Below are 16,962 nucleotides of genomic sequence, written 5' to 3' on the forward strand. Positions count from 1 at the left end.
AACATAATTTTAATAAACTGATTCTGTACTCTAATTTCTGATTTCTCTCCACAGATGCTGCTAGTCCTGATGAGTTTTCCAGCAATTTTTGTTTTTAATTTTGTTTCTAATTTCCAGCATCCACAGTTCTTGAAGTTTTTTGATTCTGTAAATAATTGCACATAAAATGAAAATGGCTGTATTTTCTATAACATTTCTTATACTAATGCAGAATAAAATCTGCAGATTTGGTTTTTACTTTAATCTTGCATTGTATCACCATGAGCATTTTTTTAAAAGATGAGATGATTTTGTGCTCTTTGACAATGTATCCTGCATTTTAGGAAGTTAACAATGAAAAGCCAGGACTACAGTAATAAGTTAGCTTCTGCGTTATTGACTGAAAGTCACATTTGCAACCAGTAACCACTCCCATACAAATAAAACAAGGCTAATAATTTAGTCCCATTCTGTAGTTTCAATTCAGTCTTTTAAAAACAAAGTTAACTGGAGGTACCTCGGGATGTCCCACAGCATCCAATGAAGTACTTTAGAAGTGACATTAGTATTTAAAAATAGGAAACTTGACAACTAATTTGCTCAGAGCCAAGTCTCTCTGTTGTCGTGCTCAAATTACACTAAGGGTTGAGAAGGTTGAAGGTCCAAACAAAGCAACTGCTTTTTATACAAGTATACATTCAGGGTCAGAAGTCACATGACAGCTGGTTATTAGTCTAACAAGTTTATTTGAAATCGCAAGTTTTTGCAGCTCTGCTGCTTTGTCAGGTGATGAAGAGCAGCACTCCGAAAGCTTGTATTTTCAAATAAACCTGTTGGACTATAACCTGGTGTCTTGTGACTTCTGACTTTGCCCACTCCAGTTCAATATTGGCTCTGCCACATAATGGCATACATTTAGGGATACAGCTTGTGAAGAGACTTTCTCCCCAGTTATAATATGTTTCACATATTTATGCACTTTCCAGCCATGTCGGCTATTCAGGCATCCTAATTATTATATTACTACAGGTTAGCTGAAATTATTACAGCAGTTTGTAATTCTTTGTGAAACTAAATGAGTCTCTGGTTGATGCATTCTACAGTGATCAAGTTCTTTGTAAAGCTAATCAATTATTCGACACTGCACATTCCACAATGATCATGTCTCATTACATTTTAAAACAGTTATCTACTCTGTGTTTACAGTGATTATTTCTTTAGAACTTTATACTAGTTTTTGCCGTACATGCATTAAAGTAGTCATGTCCCCTTTGTAACTTTAAACAGATTTCCACTCTGCCTCTTTTCCACAATCATTTCTCTATAATGTTAAATGACTTCTCACTTTACACATATTATCGCGGTCATGGAATTTTAAGCAAGTCTTGGTCTTGAGTTAGACATGCCTTGATTCCTTTCAATGCCTGCAGTCATGCTTCACCCCTTCTATTTAGCTGGCTATTAATTTCTTCATCTATATTTTCCTTTCACCAAAAACCTCATTGAAAAGAATGCTCAGATATTCTGTTTTCGTGATGTCGATTGAGGGATAAATATTGGCCAGGACAGATTAAAACACTGTCCGACTTTTCTTACTATGTGTCATGGAAATGTATGTATTCAACAGGGAGGACAGACAAGCCACTGTTTGAAGTCTCATCTGAAAGATAATATTGCTACATTCTGGTCCGCCAGCAGTGCTGCGCTGAAGTCCACATGACCCTGAAGTTTTGGGGCTAGGTTATATTCTCAAAACTTTGAAGTGGAACTTGGATTCCCAATCTCCTGATTCAGAGACAAGAGAACTGCTGCTGAGTCAAGGCTGACTCAACAAGTGACTTTAATTTTAATTCAACCCCAATGACTGTATATAATAACTTGCTTGACTTTTCAACTAAAGTTTATCCAAGTTAACATTTTTGGATGCAAAAATATGATAGGATATGGTGATGTTCGATTTATGATATAAACTATATTGCTTAAGGCATATCTTTTAATAGATTATTCAAAGACCATACAAAAGCACTTTCCTATAACACTGATATACCATGAAGTCTAATATGGTGCAAATTGATTATGTACCCTTTTTAACAGCAGAGCTGAGAAAGTATTATGGCTGTAACATGCCATTCATTGTAATCCAGCAAAACCATTTTGACTGCTCAAATTAAATCTAATAAGATATGAATTCGGCCTCCCCTCAAAACCTGATATTTTACCATACTTAGTATCTGTCATCACAGTTTACAATGTTACAGCAAGGAAAAAACATGTCTCATGTATTTAAGCACAGACGCCTGAGCTTCCTCTTTTGCCAGCTATTCGAAACTGTCCTGCACAGCTATTTGCAATGTAGGAGAAATTGTAGGTTAAGTTTGTATATCATGCTGCAATGACTCATGTGGAACAATCAATGCGGTTGCTGAGTCTAAATCCTTTTTAACATCCTTTCACTAAGGAGTACATAATATAATATTTTACTGGTAAGTTATGCTGGGAACTTACAGCATTCTTCTTTTGGCATCCTCTATGGGTGAAGATCTGCTGTTAGTGTCTGATGGACACTTTTAAAATATTGGAGGAGAAAGTGAAGACTGCAGATGTTGGAGATCAGAGTAGAGAGTGTGGCATTGGAAAAGCATAGCAGGTCAGGCAGCATCGAGAAGCAGGAGAATCGATATTTTGAGTATAAGCCCTTCATCAGGAATGAGGCTTGTGGACCAGGGGAGCTGAGAGATAAATGGGAAAGGGGTGGACCTGGGGGAAATGTAGCTGGGAATGTGATAGGTAGATGAAGGTGGGGTGATAGGTCAGAGAGGAGGGTGGAACGCTTAGGTGGGAAGGAGGATGGTGGTGAGTTGGAGGTTTGGGACTGGGATAAAGTGGGGGTAGGGAAATGAGGAAACTGGTGAAATCCACATTGATCCCGTGTGGTTGCAGGGTCCCAAGGTGGAAGATGAGGCGTTCTTCCTCCAGGCATCAGGTGGTTTGGGTTTGGTGATGGAGGAGGTCCAGGACTTGCTTGTCCTCAGTAGAGTGGGAGGGAGAGTTAAAATGTTCAGCCACAGGGCAGTGGGGTTGGTTGGTGCGGGTGTCCCAGAGATGTTCTCTGAAATGATCCACAAGTTGGCATCCTGTCTCCCTAATGTAGAGGAGACCATGGATACAGTAGATGCATGTGTGGAAGTAAAGGTAAATTTTTGTTGGATGTGAAAGGATCCTTTGGGGTCTTGGAAGGAGGTGAGGGGGATGTGTGGGCACAGGTTTTGCACTTCTTGCATTGGCAGGGGAAGGTGCCGGAAGTGGGGTGTGGGCTGGGGGGAGCATGGATCTGACAAGGGAGTCATGGAGGAAGTGGTCTCTCTGAAATGCAGATAGTGTGGAGAGGGAAATATACCCCAGTGATGGGATCTGTTTGTAGGTGCAGATGTGATGGAGGATGATGTGATGTATCTGGAGGTTGGTGGGGTGGAGAGTGAGGAACAGTGGGGGTTCTGCCCTTGTTGCATTGGGAGGGGTAGGGTTTCAGGGTGGATGTGGAGAAGTGCAGGAGATGCACTGGAGGGCATTGTCGACCATGTGGGAGGGGAAATTGTGGTCTGTGAAGAAGAAAGCCATCTGGGATGTTTTATGATGGAATTGGTCCTCCTGGGAGTAGATGTGACAGAGGTGGAAGAATTGGGAATAGGGGATGGTGCTTTTCCAGGAGGCAGGATGGGAGGAGGTGTAGTCCAGATAGCAATGGGAGTCGATGGGCTTGTCGTAGATGTCCATGGTTAGTTGGTCGCCGCAGATGGAGATGGAGAGATCCTGGAAAGGGAGGGAGGTGTCTGTGGTGGTCTCGTGAATTGGACATGATTTGGAGATGCTGGTGTTGGACTGGGGTGTACAAAGTTAAAACTCACACAACACCAGGTTATAGTTCAACAGGTTTAATTGGAAGCACTAGCTTTCGGAGCGCTGCTCCTTCATCAGGTGGTTGATGACCTGATGAAGGATTAGCGCTCCAAAAGCTATTGCTTCCATTTAAACCTGTTGGACTATAACCTGGTATTGGGTGAGTTCTAACCTAGTGAATTGGAGGTTGGGGTGGGAGGTGCTGGTGAATTTGATGACCTGTTCAACCTCCTCATGGGAGCATGAGGTAGCACCAATACAGTAATCGACTTTTAAAACCATGCGTGGATAGCTGGATAAAGAGATTTCTTGAAAAGTGGACTTCTCCACATTAAGTTTTAATGAAAATCATTTCTGCTATTCTGTACTTCCATAATAATTGACTTTTACTCATCAGCATAATAAGCATTACCATCACTGTTATTCCAAAGTGAATGATGTGTTCAATGAAACTTCCTTCACTGTTTCAACCATGGAACAATTCAATCAAATACTAACTCAAAACCCAAATTAAAGTTTAAATGTTTAACTTACTACTCAATATCACGCTATAATCCATTTAAGTATTCTTACCAATAGCCATTAGGAAGTGTCTTTCAGTTTTTTTTGTGAAAAATATCTCCTTTGTAATTGTACTCATTCAGCAGCCTTGCTCTATTTAGGAACTCATCAACAGAAATGTCTCATGTTAATGACTTTCTTAATACTTCACAGCACAGTCACCTGGACACCTTGGTACTGTATGTATCTTTCCAATCATTAAACACAGCATACACTTGAGTTTGGAGCAGGAGCAAGCTATTTGGCATCCATGAGCCTGCTCCACTGATTTGAACTGCAATGCTCTCCACCTCAGGTTTAGCTGTTTAATGAACATGACATTGAGAGAAGCTGGAAAGCTGAATGTATATTAAACTTAATAATGGCAGTAATATTTCACCAATATACACCTGTTGCGTACATTTTACAGATGTTCTTAACATTTCAGTTATTTTAAAATCACCAAAATAGCAATGATCTGAATATTTGATTGTTAAGAAGTACATTAGATTATGAAATTAATTAAATTAAGAGACTAAATGTTACAAAAGTCATTTGTAAGTATGCTAGAGTTTCTCATATATTGTTGGTTAGCGTTGCAAGTTAGAGGTAACCTAGCATTAATGTGTCAAACTTTCATCGTGTTTTACCACAAAATTCCGTTCCAGTGGCATCATGAGTGGAAGCAGTGAGCAGAATTTGCTGGATTGGGACTTGAATTGTGTATTGAAATTTTTTCTATGCGTGACAATTAATGAATTCACTTTCATTGTAGCCAGTCAGATAGAGCTATAGTTTTAGAACGTTAATGCCTATACCAGTTCATGTCATGAGATCTGAATTTTATTGCTCAGAAGAATTGGATATTTCACAGATAATTTCGTTTGTGTGAGAAAAGAGGAAGCGGGTTAATTTGAATGACTTTCACCTTCCTCTTGGTTGGCGGTGATATTGTTAGAGACTTTTCAAGAAAGTACTCATTCATTTCCTTGGTCAAGACTCAAAGAAACCTAAAAATGGATGAGAAATGAAGGGATGGGAAAATGAAATATGAAGGTGCAAATCAAGGTGCTAATCAAGACATGGAGATTTCAGTTGCTTTAAATAGCTGTTCAAAAGCAGTCATTTCTGTTGTGTTTATTTCTGTTAGAACCTTACAATATTATTTTTGCAGATGTTAGGAAATTAAAAACAGGCCTGTGTTCTGCATTGTCAGAGAAATTCAACTCTTGTTTAAAAAGAACCAAGTGTAACTTTTGTGGTAATTGTGAACTTAAAACTAAAGTTGACATGATGGTTAAATTGGTTTCCCTACTTTGTTAATACACAGTGCCAATGGCAATAAAAAAAATTAAAATTGATTTTCAGAAGAGGCTTGGTGTAATTTTTTTCTTGCAAGTTTATTTTGATGTCATTTTATTGCTATTTCCTGTCCTTCATATATCCAAGGCCATGCATCCTGAACTCCAGCAGAGAAGATTGGCATCTCAGATATTGTCATAAACTTTGTTAGTCCTTCTTCATGGACAGCCAGTGAAATGATGAAGTGTGACTTAAGGCAACATAGTATAAAGGATACAATTCCAAAGAGGATTCAGAAACTTGGGATTATATGCGTATAAATTGTTGAACGACATGATAGCTATAAAGGCACATGGATCGTGGGATTTAAAAATAGAGACATGGGACAAAATCGTACAGAGGTCTGAATGACTTGAGCTGTGTTGGGAAATGTGGCAGAATTGCATGAGAAGACCAATTAGGTCTCTTTTCATTTCGGGACCACCTTGCTCCATCTTTTAAACTAAGTTTCAGGAGTTGAGGAAAGATGCTTGCCAGGTAGTAGGAAGTTGCCTATTAAGGGGGATTATTGCTTGTGGATAAACTTGCTAACTGTGCATTTTACCTCATTAATATGCAGTTTCCAATCTTATGATGTGCCCCTGAGCAAACCAGAGGCTGAAAATTCTCAACCTGACTTTAGAGTGGGCACTGGGCAGCTCACCATTGGCTGCAAAGAGCATGCATGTTGTTCTCCAAAGAAAGCATCTCAAGGCACGATCCATGGGCGCAAGTTGTGCATAACCCTTATCCATCTGATAATTATTAAATGCTCAGGATCCTCACAGCACCTCTCCGATCCATTAACAGCATGCTTGGGAAGCACAGAATTGCATTGCAGCGTATGGCAGCAACTAATAATGGTAGTGCACAGGGCCAGGCACCCCATTCATGGAGTGGACCATGCGACACCTCAGGGCTGCTCATTTGCTCACTTAGCACTTGCTCTCAGCAACTTCTAATGTGCTTCCAGTATTCATTGCTTGCCTTGCCCTCCTTGGCCATGCTTTGCTGTTAGGGTGTTAGTACTTCAACCAGAGACGAAAGCCTGTATGTGAAGATCCCTTCTGTAGAAAGAGAGGATGTGTCTTGACAGTGGGTATTACTAATCGTCCAATGGTAACTTGGAAAGGGTGTTTAGCTGGGATATAGCCAAGGATTTGGTAAAGTGTGTGACCTGGCGGTTACATAGTGACGAGGAGTGGAGAGTGTAGTTTTGTATGTGTGAGGGAGTGTCAGCCATGCTGCTCTGTCCCATGAGCAGAGTGGCTTTATGGCTGCTGTGCCATTATGTTGCCGAAGAGGGGCAATGTTGGACTGCCAACACCTAGTGCGTTGCGGCTTTTTAAAGTTGCTAGGGTTGCCAGTCTTTCAGTGAATTACCACGGAGTGGTGTGTTGTTCTGGGAGAAGCAAGTTGTCAGATGAGGCTAGAATCAGATAAGAGGATTCTGCAGGCAGGAGTAAGTAGTTAATGAGGTGAGTCTCCTAAGATATGGTGATAGTCCTCACAAGGCCTCGCTGAGAGAAACCCTCTGTGTATTTTTAAAAAAAATGACACTTTGCTGCAAAAAGTAAGATTCAGCCCATGGATTACAAAAGCAAAGAATTTATGGCAAAGTTAAGAATGGTTTTAATGGGAATCTGGGGTACATTGCTGAACATTTCACTTTAGGAAAGATGCACAGACTGTCAGGTCGGTGTTGCAGAATGAGAGATTGACAAGAATAATTGCAGGGATGAGGGACATCATATGTGATTAGTTTGGAAAACACTGACATTATTCTTAGGGAAGAAGAGGTTGAGAGGAGACTTGATGCATGCGTTCAGAACCATAAGGGCCTATAAAAAGTTTACACTGGTGGAAGGATCAATCACAGAAGGACACCAATTTAAGGTGAAGCTTCGGCTGCAGATGGAAACTTGCGAGTGTTTAAGATCTAGGATGCATTGTTTCAGAGTGTGGTGGAGACAAATTCAGTGGTATCCTGGGAAGGGAATTGGATAACATGATGACAAGAATAATTGCAGGTCTGTATTGAAATGCTGGGACAATAGAATTTACTGAGTTGCTCTTACACACAGCCAGCATGACTATGATTTCCAAAGGAACCATTGCTTATTATTGTTCCTCTTGTCAGGTAGACACCTCACACACTTTTGAAATGTGGTTTGCATTGCAATAGACATGGTTAACTTAGTGGTTGCAACAGCCTAAGTTCAACAGTCAGCCGCATGATATCAAGCATAGTGTTAACAATCGATTCTACAAATGTAAATGGCATATGTGAATGAGCTACCTTAAAGATTTCTTGGACATTTCTTTATTTCAGTACAATAGACTTATATTTATCCAAAGGCTTTCATGACCTCATGATGTCCTGAAGAACTTCACAGTCAATGAAGTCCTTTCCAAGCATGGTCTATGCTGTAGAGATGATATTGTACTTTACTAAAGGGGGCAAAATTTGTCCAATGTAATCATTTGTTTCCCCCTCAACTTTGGAAATGCTGTACCACAGTGCAGATGTTGAATAATTGAAACAATTCATATATTAACAATTTGGAAACTGACGCTATTAATTCAAACATGTGTGTTCACTATTTTTTAAATGTACAAACAGGTTAGCACTAAGCATTGTCATCAAATGTGTACAGAGCTGAAATTAAATCATATTTTACACTGATAGTGTTTAGCTTTTATTCTCTCTGACCTAAATCAATCATTTTAAGGCTTATTTGCTGATCAATGCAACAAGCAATTGTAATACTGTTTTAAAAAGTTTTATTAACTGCACAGAAATGTCTTTTGTAAAAACACTTTAATGCAATAGAATAGTAAAGTTACTGAGGTAGCTCTTTATCCTGTAGTGAGATCAGTTTCAACTCAGTAGGGTAACTTCTTAATTAGGGCAGGCATCGCAGCCTGCAGCCTGGACCCCTTTCTGCCTTCTAGCATTTCATGAAGGAAATTGTCCTTGCTTATTTCCTGAGATTCTGTATTTGAAAAGTGTGTGTGATTTCAAGGAGAGGAAAGAAAGTGTAATTTAATCAAGTTTATTAGATTTTAAGGAACATTTTAGTGTCCTTTCTCTCCCTTTGCTGTTCTATTTGACAGCTAATGTATGAGATTTCACATTTCCGTTGCATAACCAGGGAGATTTCTAACTCAAGTGAAACTAGATGATACAGCTGAATAGAAAGCATTGCAAAGTCGTTGATCCATCTGACAGGTTATTGATGTTTCAGCTCTGAGAATGATTTTTTTTCATAGTTCGTTCACAACTGTTGGAAAAAGTTTATCTTCACCCTGTCTCCTGTGAAGTTAAGAAGGAACACACCACTTTATAATTAGAAATTGTCATTTTAAGTAAACCGTATTCAGAAATATTCACGTGTGCTTATAATTTTAAGGAGACTAAGGCACATCTACTAAAGGTAAAATTTTGATTATTGATTATTGTAATGTTATCCTTGAAGTAAGTGCCTTTTATATTTAAATTGAAGAAAGTATTCTCTTTCATTTACTGTATTTATGGGAAATATCAGTTCAGAGATGAAGAAAGTAATCATAGACACTGGGTAATTCATAATGCTTCAGACAGCCATCTGAAGATGATTGTTCAAGAGCAGCATTGGAAGGAATGTGACCTCTGATGGGGCAAGAAGAATTGAAAGGTTCCGGAAAGTAGCAGTGAAGAAAAGAAAAAAAACTAACTAGGAGACAGACATTCATTTCAATTCAGTAATTAGGTGCAAATTGAAGGCCAGCATTGCTTACCAAATTACAGCATTGTCATTCATTATGAAGATATCTGAAGTTTCCTCGGGAAAAGGAAATGAGGTTAGAAGAGTCAGTATGTGCTGATACCTCTTGAAAAATATGAAATGCAGATGGCTGCTTGAACCCAAGTCCACCAGCTGTGGCACAATATACTGAGGTCATATAGCTCTATGGCTCACCAAGACACTGTTGCCTATGATTGATCAGTAAAGTTGGTACATTCATGGAACGTGGAGCGCAGTCATTACAAATTGGGATTCTTCCCAATTGACTCCAAACAACAGTGCAAGGCAATATTTCAATGGATTGGCAGATTGTTTTTATTAGACAAGCATCAGTCTGTGCCCTGTGCTGGTGGGTTGTGCAATTTTAGCTGAATAAATTTGGAGATGGCCTTCAGTTCACCTCTGCAATCCATTAACCCCCACTTTATTGGTTGGGTGGGGGTAGAAAATGATATCAGCATGTAATTTGGCAAATTACCCAAAAGCTTTGCAATGGAGAAGTCTGTGAATGCTCTGCAGAGACTAAATGAAGGCAAGTAACAAAAGCTGGGAAGGAATTTCAAAGTCTCTAATGTGAGATTTAAAATTTTTAATAAATAACGAGTACAATTGTGTTTGAAGGTATTCATTACCTTGCTCATTGTCATCTCATACATCAGTGGAATGAAACCCAAAATATGCTGTTGCCAATATTTGAACAGAAATACTGGAAATGCATTTTGTAAAATTTAAATAAACTTACAGCTCCACAAGATGAAGCATACTGATGTATATTTATTTTTTAACGAATTGTGAAATTTTGAATTAATTCTATTGAAGGCACAAACCTTAAAAAGTTATTGGATCCATCAATACTTTTGAGGGCAAACAGTAATTTACAGGCAATCTCATGTACCATCACTCTTCCTTACTGCATATGTCAGTGATTATATTCTAACTAGAAAACTGGATGTTTAAATTAAATTTGTAAGATGGAGAAGCAATGTAGAGAATTTATGGTAGAAAAGCTGTTGGGTAAAAGTTGTATATGGTGAGAAAGGGAGAGAAAATATGAAGTTCAGATGACACAATTGTTCCAATAGTGTGCCTCATGTCAATAATCAATTTGTGACAATAATCAAATAAAAAGTAAATTAGTTTATAATATCAATGTGCACAATTTACATATATGAAACAAATGTAATATTTTACATCTGCTTCTACTCCCTCACATTCAAGTCTGTCCGTTTGACCTGAAATGAGCTTAAGGTAATTTGCTTTCCCTTTTCTAGGAGACTGGTGTCTGTACCTGTTGCAAAAAGAAAGTCAGTGAAGATGAAGGTTTTGAAAGTTGCCATGCAGTCAATTATACTTTAGGTGCAAGACATATCTGAAGGTAAGTCTTATTACATGAAATATTAACCAGCATTTTCTTTCCGATGAGTGAGATGACCTATTATATGTTGCATGACATAGAATGGAAGCTTGGAATTCAAGCTTCTTCTTTTTGAATCTTGTATTGTAATCCAACAATTTTAAAGCTGACTATAAATACTTTGTAAATGTAAGGATTGAGGATTCAATTGGCACACCTATGCCTATTGTTAGGTATGAATCAGCCTTTGCTTTGCTTTAAGAATAGACAGTGAAAGAAAACCAACAACTTTTCAACAGCAAAATTTGACTGAGAAACATATTTTAAACTGGTCTTTCAGTCATATTCCAGTTTCTTCAACTAAATTTTGTGACTTTTTATTTAGAACTTGCAAATATGTTTTTCCAATGGTTTTCCATTAAGATTGTACTGGTAGCATTGTTTGCTGTACTTGATATGTTTTAACTTGATCAGACTTTTGGAAAAAAGAATACTGGAGATTGACATGAAAGAAAAAAATCCCCATGTACCATGAGACTGTTCAATTTATACAAAGTGTTGCTCTTAATCTGTCTATAAAACCTAATACCTGTCCAGAGAATATTAGGACAGGGTACAACTGCTCAGGAGGGGGAAGAGAGGAAGAAAAGGAGAAAGCAAAGTTGGCTTCAGTGCCCTAACCAGAGCAATTAATACTTTCTGAAGTTATGAGTCTTAATCTCTAGGGTAATTATAGAACCATCCGTGTGGAGCAAGAGGAAGGGAAAATCTCGGAAGTTTTTCCTCAGTAATTGATTATAAAGGAGGAAGGAAGGATGTCTTGAGGAAGGCCATGCAGCTTCTTGACTGTATATTATTAGTTGTTGCAGTCTTGTTGAAAGAAGAGGTTTTGGTGCTTTTAATACCCAGAAGTGTAGCTATGCATGTTAATAAGTTGAAATGTCTGTAAGGCAACTGAAAGGCTGTCGTTGACATATGCCATAGTAAAGTCATAAAGCTAACCTTCTGTAACTTATATGGGTGAATGTGGTATTCAATTCTGAAACTGTGTGCCAAACAACTTGAATATGATTGTTAAGGATTTGAGAAACTTTCTTTTGCTGGGCGGCTCGGTGGCACAGTGGTTAGCACTGCTGCCTCACAGCGCCAGAGACCCGGGTTCAATTCCCGCCTCAGGCGACTGACTGTGTGGAGTTTGCACATTCTCCCCGTGTCTGCACGGGTTTCCTCCGGGTGCTCCGGTTTCCTCCCACAGTCCAAAGATGTGCAGGTCAGGTGAATTGGCTATACTAAATTGCCCGTAGTGTTAAATAAGGAGTAAATGTAGGGGTATGGGTGGGTTGCGCTTCGGCAGGTCGGTGTGGACTTGTTGGGCCGAAGGGCCTGTTTCCACACTGTAAGTAATCTAATCTCAATATTTTCAGATCATTTGTTTTGCAAGTTACAATGGGAAGTAAACCATATGAGTTTTTATAATGCAGGATATATGTCAGCACTTGAATGTTCAACTAATTTACAGCATAGTGTATGAAATAAAGTATAAAGTTGTGCTCAACTTCTGCAGTGAAACCTTAGAGACCTTCATTCAAAGAAGATTATCTAATGTAATCGTAACTACAGATCAAAGGAAGAGAAAAATAAGTAAGTGGCAGATTTTGAAATATTTCAGCTGAGGTTCATATGGTAGCACCTTCAATTCTGCTCCAGAAAGTTCAAGCCCCATATTCCAACTGGTGAGCACATCATTGACACATCTCGGCAGCTGGTTGAGGAAGAAGTGCCCACGGTCGCTGATGTTAGCTAGTTGGAAACTAGACTCCTGTTCAGCCCCCAGGGCAGTAAATGAATCCATGGTGTCGACCATTGATAACATTGTTCCAAATGTACAGATTGTTACTGGAATAGCAGGCTTGTGTGTGTGAGACACAGGCTAAATTGGATTGAAGTCTGGAGGAGTGCACCAATGTTAGCAGTACCATCTTGGCTCTGGTATGTGTGCATCTGGCTGGCTCTCATGTTGGTGACTGACTTGGGATGTCCTGCAAAATACAGACCTACATTCCATTGTTTCAGCCATTGGCTTAATGTTAGTGGCAAGGGAGCAGGGAATGAGGGACCTCTCCCTTGACGAAGGTGCCCCTTGTTGTCAAAGAGGTGCGACCAGTGGCCATGACAGAAAGGGAATCACATGTAACCCTCCTTCCTCCCAGTTTTCTCCCCTCCACCCAACCCCAGATGTTTCCTTTTGGGACACTCCAGATGTTCCATACACACCGCCACATCATAGCCTTCATCCTGCCTGAGGTCCACACTCCTCAGCTCTACTACTTAAATGATTCAACTGTGAATGCAGATAAATTAGAGGAGACAGAATGAAACTGTATCCCAAAAGGATGGAGTTACTTTATTACAGAAAGAAAGCTTGAAGGCACAATTTAATTCATTCGAGGGGGTGTGAGCCTGTAACTGAATAGGACACTCTCAGCATGACTGGGACCATAATCACTTGACTGCCTACATCATCCAGGTCAACAGGCTCCCCTGCAGTGCAGGCTCCCTCTACATTCGCTGCATACCCTGTAGTTGAAGGGCAAGGATTGAAAAACAGGGTTAAGGCAGTTGGACAGCATGGGTGAAGGTTCATTGCACATAAGCCTTCATAATGGGGAGGTAATGACCTAGTATTATCATTGCTGGACTGTTAATTCAGAGACCCAGGTCATGTTCTGGGGACCTGGGTTCAAATCCCACCATGACAGATGGTGGAATTTGAATTCAACAAACATCTGGAATTAGGAGTCTAATGATGACCATGAATCATTGCCGACTGTTCGAAAACCCATCTGGTTCACTCATGTCCTGCAGGGAAAGAAACTGCCATCCTTAACTGGTCTCGCCTACATGTGACTCCAGACCCACAGAAATGTGGTTTACTCTTAACTGCCCTCTGGGCAATTAGGGATGGTCTAGCCAGTGATGCCCTCATCTCGTGAATGAATAAAAAGGACATCAGTAAATACATAGGCTCTCTAAATGATCACATATCCGATTAAGTCATTCTAGCTGTTGGGTCAGACTGAGAGCTACCATGTCAGAGTTAAGCAGTCTCTTCAGTCATAATAAGGAGGAAAGAAGTCATAGTGATGAGGCATTGGTCATCTTTGAGAAGTATCCTGGATGACAACAGATTTCAGACATCCTTCAACTATCCCGTTCATGAGTGCAGTTAAAACTCAGCAATTTATTAGGGAGATCATGGAGATCAAAGTTGTGAAAATGTGTTGGCAGTGATTTTTCATCCTTATGGTGCAGTGGAGATTTGGTGGAAGGTGGACCATGACCCAGGTTATGCTCCTGAGAGTAAGTTCCAGGGTCCGCCTGAAAGGTGAGATTCCGCATACTATTCATATATCCTGTGAAGATACATAAGATGATGTATATCATAATATCTATCATTATTTATGGAATGCAGTAATATCTTTATTCCTATAGTTCATGGAACCTCCAGCAATATTAATGTTGCATTTAACAAAAAATTTTTAAAATCAAGATATCTTTTATAACTAAAATCCATTAAAGAGCCATAGAAATGTTGAAACATCAAATGCAAATATAGGTCACAGGAAGTCAGCTTGCTAGTCTTGGCTAGGTCTTATGGGAGTGGGAGGTAAACCTGGTAGAAAAAATTACTTGCTGCATTATTGATTGAAATTGTACCAGTGTCCATGTCTAACCAGTTCCTCCTTTACTTGATTGAACAATATTTATTCACAGGTTATACATAAGTGAATTGGAAAAAAAAAAGCATGATATCAATGCATATTTCTTTCAGTGATGCTGCAAGACAGCAGTAACATGAACTGACTAAACTACTTAGAAACGTTGGGAAGCAATTTTGTATAAGCCAGCTGTGTTCCTCTTCAAAGTACTGATCACTAACAGCTGTTAGAATTGTAACATGTGAAATGTTCGAAGTACATAAACTATCTTAGGCATCACACCCTGTTGGTTTTGGCAAACAAATTGTGGCCTCTTACATTATAAATGATACTGAAGTAGGAACACAATTTTATTATGGCAATTTTAATCTAATTTGCCCATGGTGAAATAGGCTCAGATGATAACTGGTTTACACCATCTAATTTTTCTCCAATGTATTGTGAATATATTTTTAAACAACCTGCTCAGACATATTGCAACACATCTCTGGAGCAGGTGGGACTTGAAGCCAGGCCTCATGCATCCAATGGCGTGTATACTTTGGTCAATTGGGTAAAACCAATACTAAGCCAATTTAATTGGTTTTCTGAAACAAAAGCAGAAATTGCTGGAGAAACTCAGTCGGTCTGGCAGCACCTGTGGGAAGAAAGCAGAGTTAAAGTTTTGAGTCTGGTAACCTTTCATCAGGACTGTAAGCAGTGAAGATGGATTAGCTGGGTTGGGGGGTGGAGGGTGTTGATGGGGAGAGGTGAGTGGATCAATGAAGACAAAGCCCAGACAGACAGAGATATGAAAGGAGAAAGTAAACAAGGAAATTTGGGATAGCAGGCCAGGACAGGAGAAAAGCTGAATAAGTGCTAATGAGAACTAAGAGAAGGAGAAAATGAGTGAGTTGTACTGAAATCAACCCCTACAATGTGATATGTAAACAGAATTTGCTGGAAAAGCTCAGCAGCAGGTCTGGCAGCATCGGTGGAGAGAAATCAGAGTTAACGTTTTGGTTCTGGTGATCCTTCCTCAGAACCCTTCCTCATAGCATGTGATATTGGGTTGAGGAGAACATGAGAATGGGTGACTGTGCTAAAAACAACCCATTTCATATCAGGACTGGGTGTTGGGGGTGGGGTTTAAAAATTATGGAAGGATGGAATCAGGCTGTAAATTTAGCTTGATGTTGGACCTGAGAGGCTGCAGAGTATCCATGCAGAAAATGAAATGTTTTTTGAGTTTGTGCTGAGGCTCATTGGAACACTGCAACAGGCCTGTGACAGAGATATTGGTGTGGGAACACAGTCATGGGTTGAAGCGGCGGCAACTGGAAGCTCAGAGTTATTTTTGCAGACAGACCTGGGTATTCTGCAAAGTAGGTTGTATTCAATATAGCTCACCAATTCTTTCCTACTCTTACTTCTTATTATCACTTAATCAGATTTTCTTATATCCAGGTTTGCTATCCATAATCTCCTTGTTCACCTACCCCTGTCTCCGGGGCTCCATTTCCTCATACCTGCTCCCATCTCCCTAATCCCCACCCCTCACCCCAACTTCACCTTCAGCACAAATACCACTTGTTCCGAGCTGCTAACAGTTATGACGAAGAGTCACCAGAGTTGAAACATTATTTCTGCTTTCTTCCCATAGATACTGCTGGACCTGCTGTGTTTCTCGAGCAGTTTCTGTTTTTGTTTCAGATCTCTATTATCCGCAGTTCTTTGTTTTAATGCATTTGTTTCCTTCCCAGTGAGTTCAGCAACATTACTCCAATGTCTTTTTTTTGTGGTTTCTGCATTTCACGTAGATCCCTTGAAAATGGAAAGTTCCTAAAGAATTAAGAAAAGCAAGCCCAGCGAAGTTTTCCTACTTGATCTTCAAGTTGAAGACCAATTGGAAATGGTTGACGATATCTTGGTTTGAATTTCATTGTTCCTTTGCTCCACTGAGCCTGCCCTAGACTTTAGTTAGGCCTGTTTTTTTAAAATAAGTATGTTATATTTTCTACGGCCCAGGTATCACATTCGGTCCAACAGTTATTTTGTGGGACAATAGTGGTAGACAGAGAGGATTTAGTGTTTTGTGATGTTGTAATGTTTATTGTAAAATTCCTTTTTCCGAAAGTAGCACGATTTGTATTTGTATTTTCTATTTGTATCCCGTAGTGTCACTGATCATTGGTGCAAAAAAGTGATATCATCACTTTCAATTTTAATTTGAATTAGTAAAGGATTTTTCATTGTAATACATTTCATGCAAAATTCTTGATAGTTCGTCTACCTGGGGCATCATTTTTGGAATGCACCATGACCCTGAACAGTCTAAGTTCCCTGTCGCGAGCTGTCATACATC

The 16,962-nt window shown here is 39.5% G+C and overlaps 1 long non-coding RNA gene across 1 annotated transcript in view; it reads left to right on the forward strand.

The window, feature by feature from the left end:
• Positions 1-16,962, forward strand: part of LOC148145327 (uncharacterized) — a 283,805-nt gene that overhangs the window by 82,877 nt on the left and 183,966 nt on the right. The window contains exon 2 of the long non-coding RNA XR_015761423.1: positions 10,817-10,920. This is a non-coding gene — a long non-coding RNA (uncharacterized LOC148145327). The remainder of the gene's footprint in view (positions 1-10,816; positions 10,921-16,962) is intronic.

The sequence above is a fragment of the Chiloscyllium plagiosum genome, unplaced genomic scaffold (assembly GCF_037043375.1).
Source record: "Chiloscyllium plagiosum isolate Xiang-an unplaced genomic scaffold, Cpla_swu_hap1 HiC_scaffold_25, whole genome shotgun sequence".
In the NCBI taxonomy this organism is placed as follows: domain Eukaryota; kingdom Metazoa; phylum Chordata; class Chondrichthyes; order Orectolobiformes; family Hemiscylliidae; genus Chiloscyllium; species Chiloscyllium plagiosum.